The sequence below is a fragment of the Pavona decussata genome, unplaced genomic scaffold, assembly GCF_977016875.1.
Source record: "Pavona decussata unplaced genomic scaffold, jaPavDecu1.1 SCAFFOLD_19, whole genome shotgun sequence".
Taxonomy (NCBI): domain Eukaryota; kingdom Metazoa; phylum Cnidaria; class Anthozoa; order Scleractinia; family Agariciidae; genus Pavona; species Pavona decussata.
Genome location: NW_028145442.1, coordinates 253,443 through 271,625, shown reverse-complemented (window position 1 = coordinate 271,625; position 18,183 = coordinate 253,443). Strand labels below are relative to the sequence as shown.

Sequence of the window (18,183 nt, the reverse complement as noted above, 5' to 3'; positions counted from 1 at the left end):
GGAATAGAACGAAATACATCCGTGAGGAAATAAGTAAGAATGTTCGAACCGTGTGGGGGGAGGGGTTGGCACTGGGAGTGGTAGCCGCAGCCATGTCCACCCCTCTCCACAAACGGGAGTTAACAAAGAATATTATATGAGGATCCGTAGCACGTTGTTATCAATTTTACAGAGAACGTTTGCGTGGCCCCAAGAGGATACAAAATCTTGGTGGAGTGAAATTGTAAGGGGCACAAATACGAGTGCGCACCCGTTGCTTAATAGTGGCAATAACCCCATGCGGGGTAGACGATTGGCCTTCGAAAGTGTGGCGATTCCTCGCCGCCCATAGCTGGTTAAGGGTAAGATTAATGAGAAACCGGGTAAGCACATTCGAGTGTAGATACCGGCTACCAGCGGGCAGGCCATGCTTAATAAGAACTACAGAAGGGGAAAACTGAAGGGGAGTAGAGTAAAATTGGCTGCACAAAGTAAAAATCCACGTCCAGACGTCTGGCGCGAGCGAGCACTCACAAAAGACAAGGGAAAAGGTCTCAGGTTGACCGCAAACAGAACAGCTATCCCTAACCTGTAGACGGCGCCAACGCGTCAGATAGGCCCGAGTCTTAAGGATGCCATGCGCGAGGCGCCAAGCTATTCAACTTCCCAGTTCGTACTCAGACCCCCATAAATCCGCAGCCAAAGGGATGACCAGGGGAGGGGGGTGTGTAACCTTCGCTCCCAAGCACTTGCACAAGGCAGGTCCTCGAGGGAAGGAAAAGCGAGTTTTGCATAAAAGGTTTTAACCTTGTAGTCAGGGAACAAGGTTAAATCCGTGTCAAGGCCATGAAAGGCCGTAAGAAGGTTGCGGAAGAATACTGGGATGTTATCGCCAATATACTTCGGCACTGAATTAGATCTCAGGAAAGACCAGCTCTTGATCACTCGGCTCAGGGGAAGGGCTATCCAGAAGCGGGCAAAATAGACCCACTTGGAAGTGTAAGTCGGATTACCCATGTGGGGTACCCACCGTAGCTTTAAAGCGCCAGCTTTTTTGATGGGGTTAATCACAGCCAGACCTCCGAGTGTGAGAGGGAGTTGACAAGTTCGCCGCTTAACAAGCTCTGTTTTGCCGTTCCACAGAAAGTCATAGATGGCTCTAGTAACCCTCGTGTGGACCCAATCAGGCATGGGGAGAACTGTGGCGGTATACCACAGACCAGTTGCGCCGATGGTGTTAATAATCATAGCTTTACCCTTAAGAGAAACGGTACGGCATTTCCATAAATTTAGACGCTTTTCAAGTTTGCTCACGCGATGTTCCCAATTTGGAAATTTGAGGTCGGAGTTACCAAAGTAAACACCGAGAATTTTAAGTTTGTCGGTGACCCAGGTAATTGGAACAGGACCCGTTGATCGGCCCGTGAGCGTGCCAATCCACAGTCCTTCAGTTTTTTGGGAATTAAGGCGAGAGCCTGAACCCCGTTCGAAGATGGATATCACCTGAAAGCATTTGACAACCGAGTAGTCGTTAGCCAAAATAAGAGTGGCGTCGTCCGTGTACTGGGACACTTTGCTTTGTTTACTTCCCGAGCCCGGGATTAGGATTTCCTCAATACTCGGGTCACGGCGGATACCTTGGCCGAGGCATTCAGCCACAAGGCAATACAAGAGAGGAGAAAGCGGGCAACCTTGTAGGACTCCCCGTTCCAAATTAAAGGCTCGTGAGAGCCGGCCATTATTAATAATGCAAGATCATATGTCGTGATACACCACAGACACCCAACGCCGGAAATCAGGTCCGAAATTAAACCGCTCTAAAACACGTTGCAAGAAGCTGTGATTAACGCGATCGAAAGCTTTCTCTTGATCCAAACTAATGATAGCGGCCGAGAGCTGCTTGTGTTGTACTTAGGAAATAGTATCCCGAATTAACATAAGGTTTTCGAAAATCGTGCGGCCAGGGACCCCACATCTTTGATCCTCGCTAAGGACACGCGAGATGACCTTGCGTAATCTATTTGCTAACACCTTAGTACAGAGTTTATAATCCGCATTTAGCAGGGAAATAGGTCGCCGATTCTTAAAACTTAAGGGATCATCCTTCTTATAGAGAAGTCGGATAATACCTCGGCGCTGAGAGTCGGATAGCGATCCGTGCTTGAACGAATAATTCAGCGAGTCTACTAAGTCTGCACCAAGTAGACCCCAAAAACGCTGGTAAAATTCCACCGGAAGGCCATCGGCCCCAGGAGATTTTCCAGACGACATTTGAAAGAGAGCCTCATAGCACTCGCCGAGTGTGAGGTCCCCCTCGCATTTATTTTGGTCTTCAGCAGTGAGTATTGCGTCCAGTTGATCTAACAGCCAGTCCTGGCAAGAGAGATCAACAGGCTCAACCGAATAAAGTGAACTGTAGAATTCGCGACACGTGTGTAATATTTCCATGTCAGATGTGACAGACCTGTCACCCACACGCAATTCCAGAATTGCGTTGCGTGACTCTCGTTTAGTTTCGAGTTGAAAGAAATACCTAGTGGGTTTTTCTCCCAACTCGATCCACTGTTCTTTACTACGGATTATAGCTCCTTCAACAGCCTGATCCGATAGCGCTTGTAGACAGGTTTTAATCTCAGTTAAGCGATCGTGATCAGCGACGGTATTTGGATTACCGAGCGACAGGATATTACGAAACTCGCGTTCTAAGGATAATATCTCCCGTTGTCTCTCACGTGAAGCGTTAACACTGTGGGAAACAGCAAGTTCTTTTAGTTGTAATTTACCGGCATCGCACCAAACCCGAGGGTCAGTGAATGCCGATTTTACGTCACGCCAAGAAAGCCAGAAGTCATTAACGGCTGTACAGAACGAGTCTGACTTTAACAGCTGGGTGTTAAACTTCCAAATACCGCGACCTCACGGGTTTGAAGTCCCAAGTGTAATATTAATGCGGATTAAATGGTGATCTGAGTACGCAAAGGGAGAGTCGTGAAACCCGCCGATACGAGATCTCCAGGCTCTAGGAGTATAAAACCGATCTAGCCAGCAACCAATAGTGTGCGCACGATTAAACCAGGTATAAGAGCACCCCGAAGGGAAAGAAACACGATAAAAATCCTCCAAATTAAAAGAGTCAGTAAAAGTGTGGAGAGTCGCGACAGCCCTGTCACCAAAGCTGTCATCTCCTCCAAACTTATCTGACCGAATATCCGGAACACAATTAAAATCACCGACAACAATGGTTTCGAGATTAGGGTAAACAAACCGCCAAAGGTCACTAAAGAAATGTTCCCTGTCCCCGTGGTTATTCGGGGCATAAACAGTGAGTAATTGAAAGGAAACGTTATCCTTACATAGCTTAACGGCGAGGACTCTGCCCACTAGATCGGTCTTATGATCCGACAGAGTGACAGAGCTATTCAGATGAATAAGCACAGCCACGCCGGCAGATCGATTAGAACCTGGAGACCAAACAGCCTGGCCACCCCATTCCTTTTCCCATGTCTTACCTTGCGATAGGTCAGCGAGATGTGTTTCTTGCAGCACGAATCTATCGATACGAAGCAAGGGGAGCGCTTCGAAAAGCTTAACGCGTTTGTGGTGCTCGGCCACGCCGTTGACATTAATGGACGCGTACAAGACAGCCATAATAAAAATAAAAAGGTGGGGGGTGAAAATAGTAAGCGAAAAAATTACTTAAAAGTGTTTGGGTGCCTGCGCCTAAGATTTTCGCAGATTTCTAAAAGTTTCGCATAGGTGTCCATGCTAAGTGTGCGGTGTAAGTCAGCCCAAGCATCACCTTCACGGTCATTTAGAATAGGGCGCGCCAATGTTCTCAGGTCTTGGTCCGTGTGGTTTCCAAAGTTATATTGTAAGAATAGGGCACGGTAACTGTAGAAGTCCGGTCCAGAAATCGCCTTCATCAGTTTGGCATGGTGTTGGCCCTGCTTCTTTAATGCCAGCATAAAATTATGCATGAAGGGTGATTCAGGGACGGATGTAACGGTAGCTTTCTTGGTGGCAGGTTTGTCTTCCTTGGCCGGGGACGGGGGGGGGGGGGGGGGGGGGGGGGCGTTTACGCGAGGCATCGCCAGAGTCGTTGAAAAGATTCTGCAAGATGTTCGCATAAGACAGCGGTGGAGATGCCGGAGTAGGCTCTGTGGAAGGTGCCGGAGTTACTGTGTCAGCCTGAGAGGTCTCGGTGTCCATAGATTCAGTTAATTCTTCCGAAGAGGTAGGGGGCTCTGGGCCGGCCTCCCCCCCGGCTGCCACACGTGCTGCCCGAGGTTGTCGCTGTTTAGGACATTCTTTTACCAAATGCCTCGAAGAGCCCCAAGGATAGCATTTAACTGGCTCGCCGGTGTATTTAAAGGCAATTTCAAGCCGCTGAGTAACAATCTTGCACGGGAAGTCTTTATCCAGAGCGATAAGTTCTGCCACGCGGATTCCACGCTCGATGCGTTGAAATCCTTCCTCAGCAAAGTAAAGTCATCGAAGCTGCTCCGACTTTAGTTGCCCGTACTGTTTCAGTAGCGGGAGTAGTTGATCGCTCGGGAACTCCACGGACACAAAGATGGATACATGTATGTTTTTCGGGCCAACAAGCCTCAGTGGTTTAACTGTTGATTCGTAATCATAACCTGCCGTCGCCAGGTAAGTAGCAGCTTCGGGATTTGCCAATGTGATGTCAAAGCATTTGCTGCCATACAGCGGCACAACTCCGGTGATGTCGGGTAGGAAATCCGGCAAGGATTGAATAATCGATAAGGCATCTACTGTCATGCCTTCCTCCACCAACAAACGTGTAGTTTGCTTGTGCGCAAAGGCTGCCCTCGGTCAGCCGGCCATCTTGTCTCGCACGTGGCAAAACAGGAAAACGGTGAAAAAAATAAAACTCACACAGCTCTCAAACTTCCTCAAAAGACAGACGAGATCCTTAGCAAAAGACTCAGTAAGGAAAAAACGGGGAAAAAGGACACTAACCGGAACGTATGTACGGAAAAGCACAAAGCCCTCCGACACGTCTGATAAGAACAGATTTTTGTAAAAGAAAACTTTATTCAGCTCATTCAATTAAAATACAAGGCTGAGTCTCACAAAAAAGAATCCCCTAAGATAATCCTTGAAACTCTACTAAGCAAAGTCCATAAAAGAAAGACCGCTGATCTCATTTAGACGCAAACAACGCACAGATTAAAAATCCGGAGTAAACATCCGTAACGACAAACAGCATTCTCTCAGATAAACCTTGAAGTACAATTAACAAAGTCCATAACAAAAGGGCCTCTTATTGTAATGCAAGTTAATTATTAATAAATGAAAAAGGGAGGCGGTTATTACTCGAGACCGAACAGAACTCCGGGTGGACCCAACAAGACTCAAACCTTGCAGCAGGGAGACGATAGTGGTCCAATTTAACGCGGCCAGTGACATCCTGAACAATATAGCGAATAATGTTCCGTTATTGAAAGTTGCCTTATTGTGAAACTTCCAAATCCCATACAAAATCGACTTAATGAGAAAAATAGTGATCGCACGAACCCTAGGAGCACAAGGAGGGAAGCGAAAGAAAAACACAGACACACAATTAGGAACAAAAGGAGCCGGGGGCCCCAAAAGCGCCGAAAGCAAAGGAACAAAAAAAGCCCAAACAGGTTTAACACGCGCACAATTCAAAAAACAATGATGAATCGTTTCCCTGCGCAGACATGAGGCACATCAATGGGAATTAATGTAGCCCCAGTTATGCAGCGCATCGCAAACTTTAACCGCCCTTAAGGTAATGAGCCATGACAGATGACTCTTAAAATTCTCCGTAAGAGAGTCGCGAACAAGGGTTCAATGCTCAGTCAAGTCTAAACTAGGCCTGAGAAAAGGAGCCCAAAACCAAGGCAGGATAGGAGGGGAAGTCTGCACTTTGAGAAATTCACGATAAATATTCTTAGACGAGAACACAAAGGAAGCAGGTAAGTAAGTAAGTTCCTCCAGGGTTCCAAGACAGCTAGCATAAAACGAGGTAGGTAAACTCGCACTTAGAGATGAATTATCGCGAAGGTTAGCCCAACTTGGACCAAAACGGGCAAGCCAACTGCCGAAAAAATACTTAGCTAGTTTAAAACAATTCGGACTAGAATCAGCAACTACCGACAACATAGAAGCAAGACGTAACGCCCGACCTTTAACCTCAAAATCAACAATCCTGAGACCTCCCTTGACAATAGGGCAATGGAGGGTCTTACGGGCCACAGGCTCAATCTTGGAACCCCAGAGAAACTTACTAATAAGACTGTTATAACCCTCAATGACCCACCTAGGAGTTACGAGCACTCGGGCCAAATACAAAAACTTACTCACACCAAGAACATTAATAACTAAAGACTTGCCGATCATAGACAAAGAGCGAGGCTTCCATATAGTGAGCATCTTATCTAACTTAAAGAGCTTAGGCTCCCAATTGTGACGCTGAGCGTCGACGACACCAAAGAAAACACCCAAAATCTTCATCTTTTTAACCCACGTCAGCCCAAAGGGCTGATCATCGCGGGACTTCCAAGCGCCAACCCATGTAGCCTCCGATTTAGATCTATTCAATTTCGCGCCCAACCCTTTCTCATACAGGGAAATAACTTCAAGTAAAACACGCAAGGAACGAAGATTCTTGACAAAACCCGTGTTGTCGTCAGGGTATTGACCCACTTTAAAGCACAAAAATCAAACTGGTTTGGGAATTTTAAACCACCCCCGCCTTAAACGACCCATGAAACGTGGGTACGCACTTAAATCGACGTGAAGTTGTCATGAGCACTGTATTTAAGCACGTCAATAACATTGTTAGCTTACCTGTTCTTGATGCACTAAGGTTTCAGTAGCACAGAGTTTAGCCAATCGCATATTTGTTTACTTATTTTGCCACACCACAAATGTAATGAAAACAACAACAAAAAAAATAAATAGATTTAACAATGGCGAGGAGACCTAAAGGAAACTATGAGGCTTGTATTAATTAGGTCTCCTCAGTTGGAGGTAGACTGGCTTCTGTGCACAAAAACTCAAAAGTGTTTGTGCACACATCTCCCCACTTCCCACTGTTGGTTTCACAAGGTTAAAGCCTACACTCTTTCGAATATAGGGCCTTAAACCAGAAATAAATAAAAATATGGAAATAAACGCCATTTTTTTAACTAGTATGCTGATGCATGTTTTATTTGGGAAGAGAGAGGAAGGTGCCACCCTGAAAAAGACCCCTCCCCCTCACCAACCTGCAAATGCCCTTTACCCCTCGACCCTACAGAGTCTTTGCATGGGAAGGGGAAGGGGAGAAAAGGGCATACCATTGATCATAGTCTTCACAGATTTTATTTGAGGTTTAAAAAGTTAAAGTAAAAGGGAGGTTATACTATGAATTCATCATAAACTAATGCAAGAGTCAATTAATATGGGTTCTTTTGGGTTTTTTTTTATTATTATTAGAATATTTTATAAGAGTTAGAATTTACAAGAAGCAGTAACAGTAAACTATACAAAGTACATATAAACAGTAGCGTTTTACAAGATATTCTGAAGTATATACGTAAGTTACAATAGATTTTATGTACGGTACATATGTATATTATCATCCTTACATTAACATGGGTTCTTTGTGTTGGGTTGACGTCATGAAATGCCTACACGCGCGTCAGCTCGGTTCATGAAATGCATACCCGCTTGTGGGCTTTGTTCTGAAGATTTTCGGAAAATCTAACAAATCAATACAATACAATACAATGTTTATTTTGCCATATACAACATTTACAGATGGAAAAAATGAAGAAATTTGATGTAAGAAAATAGATGGCGAGAAAACCTGAAAGAAACCACGAGGCTTATGACAAGTCAGGGTTCCTCACTTAAAATAGCTAATCTTATATTATAATTACAATATGGACTTATGGCAATTAACTTTTACCGCGCACACGTACACACACACGCACACACACATATTAAATAAGTTCGTAAAGAATTACAGCCTTACAGAAGTTAATACCTAGAGAGAAGAAATTCTTTAAGCTTTCTTTTAAAAGAAGCGGAGGAGGGAGAACTAGTTATGTCAGAATTCAGCGAATTATAGAAGTTTGGACCTTGAAAGTAGATTGAAAACTTCCTAGTGTTTGTTCTGCATAGTGGCAAGCGGAAGGACTGAGCATTCCTAGAATTATAATTATGGATTTGACTATTCAGTAAAAAGAGTTATTGAATTTTGAAGGGAGTGTAGAGTTCTTGAATGAAAACATAAAAGTACCTAATTGAAACGAATGGATATCATGAAATTTTAAGAGTTTAAGTTAGGGCCAGTATGGGCAATGTATGTAGAATTGCTTACTATTTTTAACGCAGGTTTCTGTAAGGTTACAATTCGTTGAAGGTTTGACTTATAGGTACCAGCCCAAGCTAAATTGCAATAATATAAATATGGAAGGATCACAGAATTATATAAAGTACGAAGGGAGTGAGTAGACAGAAAAAACCTAGATTAATGAATAATACCTATAGAATGGATAATTTATTTGCTGTTCAGGATATATGCGATTTCTAGGTCACATTGTCATGTAATAAAACATCCAAAAACATGGTCTCAGAAACACGAAGAATAGGCTGCTCATTTATGAAAACTTGAAATTCAAAGGATTGCTTCTTTTGCCAAGGCTTGAATGCCATAAAATTAGTCTTGGCTAATTTCAAGGAGAGCCGGTTTGCTGCAAACCAGGTTGACAATTTGTTTAATTTTCTATTTAATGTGTTAATTAGGTAAACAGGATCATTATGGAAGGTGAATAGGTGTGTATCATCAGCAAACAAGATTGCATCAAGCAGGGAAGCATTGTTCAAATCGCAATCATAATCAGAGTCCTCAGTTGATTCATGATCATGGTCATGATGATGAGCATGGCCAGAGCGGTCACGCTCGCCCTCACAGGAGTGCCTGTTGAGGGTAATCTTTAATGAGAAAACCAACATCACGAAAGTGCTTTACAGAAGGGTCCTCAAAAAAATTACCAGAACAAATAAAAACCTAAATTATACAAACAAGAAACAGGAGCTCATGGACCATGCTCACGGTCATGGTAGACATCACGGTCCTGTTTGCACACAGATGTACACTTGCGAACAGGCTCCGCCTTTTCTTCTGTTGCATGTTTACATTAGGTAGATGTGTTCTGGATATTTGAGGGTGGTGGCTCACTAGCTGCTTTCTTCACTGGCTTCTTAGGTTGTTGTTTTGCAGAATCCTGCTTTGAGTCCTTGGATGACTTTGAGGATGGCTCCTTGGAAATGGAGCCTGACGCCTCGGCAGCTTTAATGACCAACACTTGCTCCAGGGAATGACAACCACCTTGGCATAGGAAGGCAATGCAGCAGACGACACAGGTGGTTCCAAAGTGGTCTCCACGACATTAGGCTGTAACGATCCACCATGCTTGTGTGGCAATGTATATCAAATCAAAGGCTCCTGTGAGCCAACTCGTGAATGCAATGACACATAGTAATTGAAATTTAGACGGCTACGGGAACTTCCTTGAAAGCTAAAAGAAATTATATCTTTGCCCGATTATGTAACGAAAATAACCATTCTTATACTATAAAAATGATTGTCAATTTATTCTCTACAGATTGAATAAGATTATGCTGAGGCGCCGATTTAAAAAAATCACGTGTTTTTTTTTCAAAGTTCATAGAAGCACGCTATGTGCAGCTACGTCATGTAAATTCGTATCCGACAGTCCGGGGCTACTGGATTTTGCGATCAGGCTAGTGGATTCTGACCATCACTTGCCCGATGGGCAAGTGAAGTTTTTTTGGAATTAAAATTACAAAATTCTGTAGGGGATAGGTAGATTTGTCTTTTTCAAGCCGATCTTACAAAGGGAAATCTGTTCAACGGGTCTTCAACAAAGTATCGCATTACATTTCATGCCCGTCATCAATGCGTGAAATTTTTCCTTTCAAGTTCAGTCCACGCAATCCTCAAGTAAAAATAATGAAATATGACAAGCTCTTGCTAAATAAGAATTATTTATCGAGCGCGTCCTTTTGCTTTCCTATAAATTACCAGTTGTAAATTTCAAAAATGAAACATTTTTTCCCTTTGAAACCTCTATGAAAGCTGACAAGATCTAAAGTGTTTATTTCACCAGAAATTTGCATAATTTTGTTTACGTCAATAATGCGTAACATGGCACGTTCCGCTTTCGCGTGAAAAGTGACAGCAAAATTAGTTTTTTTAGCAAACTAATCTACTTCATGTAATACTTTTGTATGAGAAGGAAAAATGTGATGAAAGATGTCGAGTTTACATGTATGCAAAAAGTTATGATTAACAGTGAACATTTCAGTTATTAAGAGTGCTTCTTTCAGCTGAAGATATTTTTGGCGGGAAATATTTTTTGGTGGCAAAATTTCAAGTTGCGCAACGCAATATCACGCATTCTTTATGCTTAAAACGATTCAGCTAGGTCAATCGCGAAGGGAGGATAGGTTAATAAATCGATGAGGCCTACAATAAATAAGGCCACTAGTGCTAAAGGTAAAAGCTCTAAAAAGCGTCTTGTTTATTCAAAGTCCATGCCGACAATTACTTTCAAATTAAATTATTTTTTAATTAAATTCTTTTTAATTCTTAAAAGACACCGCAATTTGTGGAAAAAAAATGAAAAAACCTATAACTTTGCTCAGATTCAACAAAAAATCTCCATTCTTACACTAAAATGATTGTCGAATCATTCTCTATTGAATGAATAAGATAATTCTGATGCGTCGTGAAAAATTTTCATGTTTTACTTTTCACTAATTGAGTTTACAACTCCAGACTTTCTGAAAAACTAAAAAAACTTATAACTTTGCTCAGATTTAACGAAAAATCTCCATTCTTGCACAAAATGATCGTATAAACTGTATGTTCATTGTTTGAGCAGGGATTTTTGTAGTCTATTTTCCCTCCATGCTTTAGAACATTTCTGGTTTCAAATTGTTAAATCTTCTAGATTATGTAGTCCCTTTTGAATATTTGAGAGAGTGCCCGAAATTCCCGGGCAAACAAACCGAAAAAGTGGCCTGAACTAGCAAAAAGGGGACTGGGGAGAGACCAGAAAAAGAAAAAGAAAGGAGAACTCTCCTTTCCGTCCCTCTCCCCCCCCTCCCATGTTCTTTTTTCCTCGCTCTCTCTCTCTCTTTCTCTTTCTCTCTCTTGGTTTTATTTTTCTTCCTTCCATTGTAGTCGCTTTCCCTGTATTCTCTCTGCAAACAGTCTATCAATTTCCCTTTAAGGTGGGGGAAAACGTGAATTTGAATGAAATTTTAAGGGGTTTAAAGAAGAGATGAAAGAAAGAAAATGATATTTCAAACACCAACAGATAGTTGATGCCAAAGCAAGAGCACCCCAGGTTTCTAGTGGACTAATTTGGTATTTGTTTATTAATTACTAACCACATATTCTAATATTTAAAACTTTGCTAAATCTTTAATATTTCTTATTTCTCTTTTCTCTCCCAGCTTCGGGAATTAGACAGCTGCCGTCATGCTCCTTTGAACCAAGAAACTGCTGACTTTCTCCTTGTCAGGCTAACTGGTGCCATTTGCCATGCTCATCAGGTGTTGCTATTTTGTCAGAGGTCGCCTCAGTTTACAGATAGTGACACAACTCAGTCATCTTGTTGAACTACAGGCCATAGAGAATTCATTCAGGGAGTTGCCTGTGTTCACTCCCAGTTCCTACAAAGCCCCTGTTGTAGGGACTGGTTTGGTTGGACGGCCATCATATTACATTTCGAGGGAACAGCTGATGCTTCTACAATCATACTTCTTTTCGTGGACTGCTATATCAAGTATTATTGGCGTTTCGAGATGGACAGTGTGTCGGCGTGTTAATGCTCTGGAGATCACAGAGACTTTTGTTTCTTATACTCAAATTTCTGACACAGACTTGTAGGCAATAGTAAAGCAAGAGCTAATAAGGATGCCCCGCTCTGGAGAAAGATACATGCAAGGGGCTTTAAGACAGCAAGGGATATTTGTTCAATGATGGAGAGTGCGTGATTCATTAATTACCCTGGATTCAATGAGTAGAGCCTGTTGTTGGGCACTTCAAATTCCCAGACAACCATACTGAGTGCCACACCCTAATTTCTCCTGGCACATTGATAGTAATTTAAAGTTGCGTTACTGGCACTTTGTGGTGCATGGTGGAATTGATGGCTTCCCACGAGTAATTGTTTATCTGTACTGCAACAATAATAACTGTACTTCCACTTTTCTTTCACTATTCCGTAGTGCAATTAATGTGTGGGGATTGCCTTCCCGAGTACATGCTGATGATGGTGGAGAGAATATTGCAGTTGGTGAACTTATGGTACACTAAAAAGGGGCTGATCGTGGCAGCTTCCTAACTGGACCAAGTGTTCACAACACTAGAAACGAGAGACTGTGGTGGGAAGTTGTGCACTGTATTTTATTCATGTTCCGAAACATTTTTTTGCACTTAGAACATATTGGCATGCGTAATCATAACAATTAAATTGATCTATTTTCGTTACATTATGTTTACATGCCACGAAACAATCATGCCCTAAGGCAGTTTGTTTCTACATTTAATAAACATGGAATATCAACAGAACATAACAGGAGTCCCCATCAGTTATGGATCTCTGGTATTCTTTGGCACTATTCATCCAGTTATGCAGGCATCAGGGGTGTTGTGAACAATACAATGCCTGCAGATCTTTCTATGTATGGTGATGACTCTTCAGCTCCAGTCCCAGACCCAGAAAATGATTTAGCAGGGGTAGATGTTGCTGCTTTTAATGTTGATTTTCCTGCACATTTTTTTCATCGTTCTTGAAGAAACCTTTAACTCCAGGGAACAAGATTTTTTTTTAATTTGCTTTACATAACACACTAATTACAATATTGAACACTGCTTACACTATTAACAATAAATAAAATACTCACAATACTGACAATACTTATTGCTTACATTGTTAAAAATACTTCCATGGAACAAGATGACAACCAGGGAATGAACTCTTATTTGCAAGTCCATCAATTTATACTACTTTATTTCCAATCAATTAATATGTGACATTGCAAGATTGTGTCAACCCTGCTTACATTTTAAGTTGGATTGATTTTCTTATTCCTTTTTCCACCAAAGTAATGTACATTAATCATTGATTTTCGTTCGTTACTGCATGTAAAACTTCATAGTGTTGTTGTGTTTAAAAATAGTTTCCTAGTGATGGCCACCTCTTATGTTGCCTTCAACACATTAAATACCATTATTCTACCCGAGACTGTAGTGCAATACTGAAATTTAACATAACATTGTTATTTATATTTCTTACAAAAAGCAATAAACATGAACATGGAGGATACAAGAATAACTTGGAACTTTTGTGTGATAAACAAATATTTAACAATTATTCCATGAGCGCGTGTTGAATACGAGATGGTAAATAGCCAATGAGGCGTGAAGCGCTGAGTTGGCTATAACTAATCTCATATCCAACAAGCGCGAATGGAATAATTGTTTTATTAAATTCTCTACGTTTGGATATCGCTGTTTAAGTTTACTGAATTTTTATATTTTAAGAAAAAAATTCCTTCAAGTTGAAACGACGGGATGTGCAGGCAACCTCCGACCAAAGCGAGCGAAACGTAATGATCACATGACAGCGCAGCTCTTTACAAACGGAGTTGAATGAAAAATGAAAGCGAAGAAAAACGGACACAGTCGGACATCTAAAATTCAAGAAACGTTTACATGTACGAATTATAACCTTTCTGAGACCAGCATTTAAGTGCTTTTAAAGTTCCAGCTCATCAATAAGCGTAATAGTTGTGCACATTTGTGCAAATGTTCTGCTGTGTGGTGCTGAGCGAAGGAAGAGATCAGGACAAGGACAGCTTTTTTCTTGCTGAACTGAATTCCCCGCGGATGATTTTAAACACTTCAGGCAAGTCCAAGTGTACGAGGTACAACCTCACTGAAACAAGCATTCAGCGCAAGTTTTTAAATTTCAAGCTTACTTGAGAAGCATAAGAGCTGTGCACATTTGTGCTGAGTGGTGCCGAGCGACGGAAACGAACATAATGGCCGCTGTTCGTACGGATTTCATAGATGAACTTTTCCTGAAGTCCTCATAAATGCATAAAAACATAAAGGCAGGCATAAATCCTGCAGACTTAAGTCTTGCTCATTTGGCACCAATCTTGATATGTTGGGAGCCACCAAGTAACTCAGAGAAAACTCTTCTGGTGGCTCTATTAGGAGGGCTCTGACTTTGATATATACACCCTGTGTGATGGTATGCATAATGATATTGGATCATGATGAGAGTTAACAAAAACCTCCATAATGCTGGTGTTCCTCATCCTTAGCATTCATCGACATAAAATACTGTAAATTGTGAGCAAAAGCCTTGTTCTTGTTACAACCTTGATTATGACTGAGAGATTTGGTGTTATTTTAGATGTGGACGGAGGAGATAGAGGGTGTTGCCGCTACAGGTGCCGACGAGGAGCTGGTGGTGGTTTTAGAGGGTGGTGCCGCTACAGGTGCTGACGAGGGGCTGGTGGTGGAGATAGAGGGTGGTACAGCTACAGGTGCCGATGAGGAGCTGTTGGTGGTGTTAGGGAGTGGTACCGCTCCAGGTGCTGATGAGGAGCTGGTGGTGGTGTTAAGGGGTGGTACTGCTACAGGTGCAGACGAGGCGCTGGTGGTGGTGTAGGACGATACCGCTACAGGTGCCGACGAGGAGCTGGTGGTGTTAGAGGGTGGTACCGCTCCAGGTGTCGACGAGGAGCTAGTGGTGTTAGGAGGTGGTACCGCTACAGGTGCCGACGAGGAGCTGGTCGTGTTAGAGGGTGGTACCGCTCTAGGTGTCGACGAGAAGCTGGTGGTGTTAGGGGGTGGTACCACTGCAGGTGTCGACGAGGAGCTGGTGGTGTTATAAGGGTGGTACCGCTCCAGGTGTCGACGAGGAGCTGATGGTGTTAGGGGGTGGTACTGCTACAGGTGCCGACGAGGAGCTGGAGGTGGCGTTAGAGGGTGGTACCACTACAGGTGCCGACAAGGAGCTGGTGGTGGTGTTAGGGGGTGGTACCGCTACAGCTGCCGACAAGGAGCTGGTGGTGTAGATATAGGGTGGTACCACCACAGGTGCTGACAAGGAGCTGGTGGTGGTGGAAGAGCTTGTTAGGCCGGCGAGACCAGGTACTTCCGCTACAGAACTAGTTGAGGGCGTGTTGGCCTCATCAAAGGAAAAAAACCCAATCGTGTTTTGCTTCTAAAATTTTCCGCAAGTTGTCCGTTCCATAATTCGAAGGATGTTTAAAGGCAATCCCTCATGGCAGATTCCTAACTGACAGGCAAGAACTGTTAGATCTTAACTCTTTGTATGGCACTCTGAGAACGTTTCCATATAACTCGCCTGAAATGAAACACAAAAGACCTATAGACGAAGTGAAAATTTGTCTCAATAAATAAAAAGACAAACCCTTAATGCAAGTTCGCTTGGCAAAGTGGTCTGGGGGAATGTTACTTCCAAGTGCTTATCCAATTAGCACCGATTTCACTGCTATAGCCTTTCATCAAAAGATGTAATTAGAGCTTGACAGCTTTATGGGAAGTCGACTTCTCAGTCCTCCCCATGTTAGGGCGTGATCGGTGGAAGCATAGACTGACTGCTTTGGATATTTTTATATTTTTAGGTTCACATAACAGAAATATCAGAGGTTAACACCTTTGGTTATCCAAAGGTTGAAACCTTTCCGCTGTAACAAATAAAATTCATTGACATCTTACTGTATTTTCGGTTGAACAGTTCCTGGACTTGGCTCCTCAAAAGTAATTTTTCGTCCTGACGAGACTGGCCTTGCTGAACTCCTCTTCCTGAAAAATGAATTATAAAATACACCATGTAAGATACGCCCACTACAAACTTTCGAAAATTGATATGTCAAACAATAATAATACATACTTGATTGGTTTGTTTACGTAATAAATATATCTTAAAGCAGGTCCAATAACCTTTTTTTACTATGGCCGGAGCTGCATATTTGTGAAATGAAGATACCAGGGATGGCATTTATGCTTCTATACACACCCCTTGTATTATAGCAAATAAAACTTAGGTTTAGTACTTCATTGTTTATTGAAAATGTCTGAATGAATAAGGGATCCGTTGCTTTACACACTAATCAACACTGCGAATTTTTTTCACAATCGGGTCAAGGGATGCGCTATTACTTTAACAGGGACAACAAAAAATTTGAATGACACGGATACCTTCTCGGTTGACAAACGCAAAGAATCTCCTGGCTTACTGGTCCATGGTCCCACAGCCATCGTTGTCTGCAATAAAGATGCATTTAACCCCCAGCTCTTTCAGATTGTCCAACTAGGAATAGAAATACGAAAGAAATGTTTTACAACACAACATATGACACTTGAAGCCAAACCAAAAACATCAAAATAAAAATATTTTTGGCCTTGTGAGTATATTTGGTGAGATGAAGGCGCAATAAAGTGGTAGTGGTTCACGTTAGTCGTTCCTAATTTGGCATCGACATTGACACTCAAATTTCTACATAGACAACTGTCCCTTTGACGTCTTATCCATCAAATTTACTTCGCGGCCCTCACCCTTGAACATTTTAATGAGAAATTCATTGATTTACCTCATGATTTAATGATTCAATGTCCTTTTAATTTGCTCCTTTGTGGAAAGGACCTCCGTTTTTATTTGCCTGTTGAAGTGGTCTTGCTCGTCTGCGGTGAGATGTGTAGACCATGCCCCTGCCAAAAAGGACTTTCTTTCACGGGACGTCATTTCTTTTAGGGATTTTGTTAAGAAATCGACTGTTTAATTATCAAGTAGAGTGTCATAACCAACAAGGAAAGCATAAATGCAATAATAAAATGATCCTATGAATTTCACGTAATTTTACCAATTTTAAGATCCTTTGTATACTTATTTAGTTTAAGAAAGGGGAAACCATAACTTAATATCGACTAATAATTTTGTATATCCCCCCTCACCCTACAATTCATCCCCGGGGAAAGCAATGTATGCTCAAACATACCATCAACTTGAGCGGTTTCCTTGCAGAAAAGGTGAAAGCCATTCAAATGGGACTTGTTGACGCTGCGAGATAACAAGAAGACAACTGAGAATAAACTCGTAGATACACATGTGTGACGGCAAACAATACCTCGCAACATTTTACAATAACCTCTGTCAATGTGTTATATGAGATTTTATCAGAAATTTAACTGACTTAGTACTATGTTATCGATGGAATTTCAAAATCATTACTAGTGTGGAACCAGAGCTAAATTGAAACAAGCACACAGCACATTCCTTCTAAGGATATAGATGTAGTATGCACTTACTTTGACATGATGATATTTAACAGATGCAGGTAATGCGACTAATAGAGTAACTTTGTAAGGAAGTGAAAGAGCTTCTGAACTAGACCGTTTGACTGAACAGACTGGAGAGAACTAAAGAAAGAAGTTGGACAGTATTTATAGTAGCGTGTTTAAAACATGGAATTGCAAAATGACAAAATGGATGGCGAAATGGCAGAATGATGAAACGGGGAAATGACAAAATGACGCATATAGCAAAATGATTAAACGGCGATATGACAAAATGCTACTTTTCCTAAACAAAACAATTACCGTGTTAAATATTTCAATTGAGTTTTTTGCAACTGCTTCCTGGTTTCTTGTAGAAGTTGAAGATAAATGGTTCTCTGGTTCATCTGAAAAGGCAATCACAATGACATATTCACTCTGTAACCCCGAAACAAGGCCTCGCAAATGTTGTTGTGCAATTTTCAAACAGCATCCGTCACGTAACAAAGCATAAACAGATTAGAATCACGCGGTTCAAGATATCAAGGAAAACTTGGTATTATAATGGCCAGCTTTGAAACTAGCGTGTCACCCTGATAATCAGTTTCTTTGACAGCTTTGTCATCGGAAAACAGTTCTAAGGTTAAATGGAAAGAGAAATATGACACTGACTTGAAAATAGCTTGTAAATAATTATATTCCAGCATAAATTCACCAATAGCTTGCGGGCGGGAATAAACTAAATGAGGGAAATAAATTATTTCTCATAGTAGGCAACACTTTGTTTTATTAAAGGGAAAAAAGAACAAATT

At 41.8% G+C, this 18,183-nt stretch overlaps 2 pseudogenes across 1 annotated transcript in view; one reads left to right on the top strand and one right to left on the bottom strand.

The window, feature by feature from the left end:
- Positions 1-8,311: 8,311 nt before the first annotated feature.
- LOC146486879 (uncharacterized) lies at positions 8,312-15,147 on the top strand (annotated as a pseudogene).
- LOC146486875 (uncharacterized) overlaps positions 14,894-18,183 on the bottom strand; it is a 33,828-nt pseudogene continuing 30,538 nt past the window's right edge. The window contains exons 4-9 of the transcript XR_014857893.1: positions 17,696-17,778; positions 17,095-17,156; positions 16,719-16,843; positions 16,298-16,409; positions 15,815-15,901; positions 14,894-15,440 (exon numbers count right to left, since the gene is read on the bottom strand). The product of XR_014857893.1 is annotated as an uncharacterized LOC146486875 (transcript). The remainder of the gene's footprint in view (positions 15,441-15,814; positions 15,902-16,297; positions 16,410-16,718; positions 16,844-17,094; positions 17,157-17,695; positions 17,779-18,183) is intronic.